This window comes from Callionymus lyra, chromosome 18 (genome assembly GCF_982586985.1).
Source record: "Callionymus lyra chromosome 18, fCalLyr1.hap1.1, whole genome shotgun sequence".
Taxonomy (NCBI): Eukaryota; Metazoa; Chordata; class Actinopteri; order Syngnathiformes; family Callionymidae; genus Callionymus; species Callionymus lyra.
The window spans coordinates 23319054-23322526 of NC_141835.1; positions in this window are offsets into that span (position 1 = coordinate 23319054).

Sequence of the window (3473 nt, forward strand, 5' to 3'; positions counted from 1 at the left end):
ACTTACTTATTAATTACTTTAGGGGGTGGTTCATATACATTAAAAAACGCATGTACATAACAAGCCAGCTTATCAATTTACAGTAAAGTACATCTATATCAGCTATTTTTAATCTGTATGCTCAATCTTCTCATATCAATGGATACTTCCAGCTCTTTCTTTCCAGCACAACCAGAATTATGAATGGGGTCTTTTTGTCAGCTGTCTCCCTTTATATTTCTGTTTGTAATGAAGTACTAACTTCAGCGTGTCATGTGACTAACAGACAGAAAAGAAAAAAATGAATATAATATGTACTGTTGTGTTCATATATATGATGCAAGATCTTACAAAAAACATGGAGCACTTCAATTAAACCCATTTTAAATTATACAATTATGAGCTTTTTGTCATCATATTACCAGGTTAATATATAATGTATTTAAAGAAAAAAAAAAAAAAGATTAAATTTATGTATACAATGTATATTGAATATGAAAAGGGCAACAATCAGGGTAAGCTAATCAATTTACCCAAAATATTTTAATTTTCAAATCCAATAATAAATAAATAAATAAATAAATAAGGCTTAACTTAGTTGATATCTTGAAATTCTTGTGGGCGCATGATACGAATCAAAACACAAGATATGATTTTTTTTTTGTGGTGTTTGACCAGAGTTCAGAAAATTGTTGCGGGAAAACTTATTTAAACTTCAATAAAGACTTATTTAAGTGTGTCGAGGCTTCAATAAAAGATGGACAATACAGAGTGCAGTATTTGGATGAATTTAACTCAGACCGTCAAACCAAAAAAAAAAGAGAGAAAAAACGGAAGGAACGGACCCGCTGGCTCCATGCTCAGCCCCTCCCTCCTCCAACCAAAATTCTAATTTAATTCATTTTCTATTCACCCTTATATTGACTAAGGGTTAGGATTATTTTCAGAGTAATCTATTTCTTAAAGTTAAAAAAATGTAAGTCCATTTTAATGAAGCAACTGGCGCTCAGTGGTCTTAGTCGCCATCTTCGTCCAAAAGAACACACGTGAAAACATCAAAATACCTCTGTGCTGCTCATCTGTAATGTATCAAGCAACAACATGAGGAATTGAAAAATTGTAGTCTGTCTTCAGATTTGTTTGTAGAGTAAGTTATCTGTCTTTCAGCTGCTATCTGATGTCTTTCCTTATTGAAATAGTGTCAGTGCACATGCACAAGATTTCAGCTGATAGCCTAGCAGCAGGTCTCGCTGCTACCATTTAAGTTGAATGCTTCGGTTGAGCCAAAACTCCTGATCCTCAGGTAAACAGTCCATTGACTTTAGAGTTATTTCTGCCGTCTGTGGATAGATTAAACCTGTGTTTATATGATTATATCCAGGGGGTTACAGCATGACATCATTTACAATTTGGCTACCTGGGATTAACCTAGTAGCCTAGAAGAGTTAGAAGAGGCTTTTTCTCCCCTCAGGCTCTCCAGCCCGGCCCAATTGCCAACCTTTCTCTCTGGTGTTACTTTTGCTGGGCTTACACCAAAGGATTTTCACAGTTCCAGAAGAAAAAATACTGAAGTCTTAAATAATTAATTAGCCATCTTATTGGAGTTGTGGGGCGCTCTCGTCCTGCCAACCGTTGAATATAAGATAGTAAACTTCAGCGACCTGGTCTTTTGCTAGTTTTGGTCATTTTAAAATATCAAAAGTGTTTGATATTATTACAAGTCACAGTCACATAACAGGATCAACAACCAATAAATAAGCACTAATATACACGGAAACCAGACAATCATTATAAGAAGCATGGACGTAGAAGAACAGGGCTTGCATAAGGTGAAAATTGACTTTTCAATAGGGGGAACAAGTGGCGTTGACATTTCTTTGATGTCAACAACCTGCAAAAAACTGTAAAAATGAAACAAACAATAAATATCTGTAACGATTATGTATTTATTTCTGAACATAATAATAATAGGATGCAAATCCAGCAAGTCTGATATTTATTATAATTATAATATTAAATAATACTAAAAGTATTTTTCATTTATAACTATAACTGAAACGAATACTTATTAAAGTATAGATAATAAAGATAAAGATAATAAAAAATAAATACCTGTCTTGTATTTTTATTTTGTTCTGTTATTCCGTTATTATTAAAATCTAATCTAGGTGTTAACCTACAAAAATCTGTTTTTGTAAGATCCTCGCTCACCTTGACCCGAGACAACGCAAGGGATAATACATAGACATTTGTTTCAGGCCTTCAGGTCAGTGTGACACTGAGATAACACAAGGGTTAAAGTCTCTTCTAAATCTGCCTGCTCGGTCTGCACCTGGAAAAATTCATCCTACTGTTAGCCTGCTGGTCATCTAGAGCACAGGTGTCAACCCGGTCCAGAAAAGGGCCAGGGTGGTGTAGGTTTTTGTTCCAACCAGTCAAGCACATATAGTTGAACCAATCAGGTGTCTGAAGACAGTAATCAATTCATTGTCAGTCAGGTGTTGTTTGTTTAAGCCGACACATTATTGGTTAACTCATGTGTGCTTGACTGGTTGGAACAAAAACATACACCACCCTGGCTTTTTTCTGGACCAGTTTGACACTCTAGAGGATTACTTGCAGTCTCTCCCCCTTCTATAGCTCCAAGCAGAATCAGATCGCCAATTGATCGTGTCTCCTTTTGGGTCCTCTGACGCTCGACCCGGGACACAGTGGGCTGTGGACTTGAGACCTCTTCACTACTATCAACATCCAATCTGTGTAATAAATATTTTCCCTGGGACAGGGTACAGTTGTAGGTGGTGATGTTGATAGAATTGTTTAGGTAGGAGGTGAGTTATAATAGTCAAATGTTCCCAAATAAATTACATCATAGAATAGTATTTGTAGACATTAAATCAAATTTAATTAAAAAAAAATAGTTTGGTAATGAGAAACAACATTAAATCTTCAGAATAACTAACCGTTTTGGGTGTAAGCATATTTTGTAATTTAAATATTTCGGTAAAAAGAGTTCTGTACAAACAGACAAATACTGATGAGTACAATAGAGGTCCAAGATCAATTTAAGGGACACTTAAATGAACACATTAGTTGCCTTTTAATAACCTTTGTCTGTGTACCAACACATCCATCTGTGATGACAGTTCATTCGTTTTCATTGATTCTTTCGAGTCATCCTCCTAAAACCAAATCAGCTCTTTAAACAGCTAATCCAAGGTAATCTTTTAGTGTAGACTATATGGGCGCAGGTACGGCTTTCATGACTGTATACTTGTCGTTGACGTGTGCAGGGTCATCGCTCTCTGGAAGAGAAAATCCCTTTTGGTGTCAGTCTGAGGTGTTTTCAATGTTGGATTCATTGTGAAATCACTTTGACTTTCTTGTTAACACAATTTATTAGAGTGATGGAGTTAGAACAGTTTAAAAACATTTGATGGGAAGCATAAACATTCATAGAAGTATAAGGAAGCATCACATCCCAGATCCCCAAC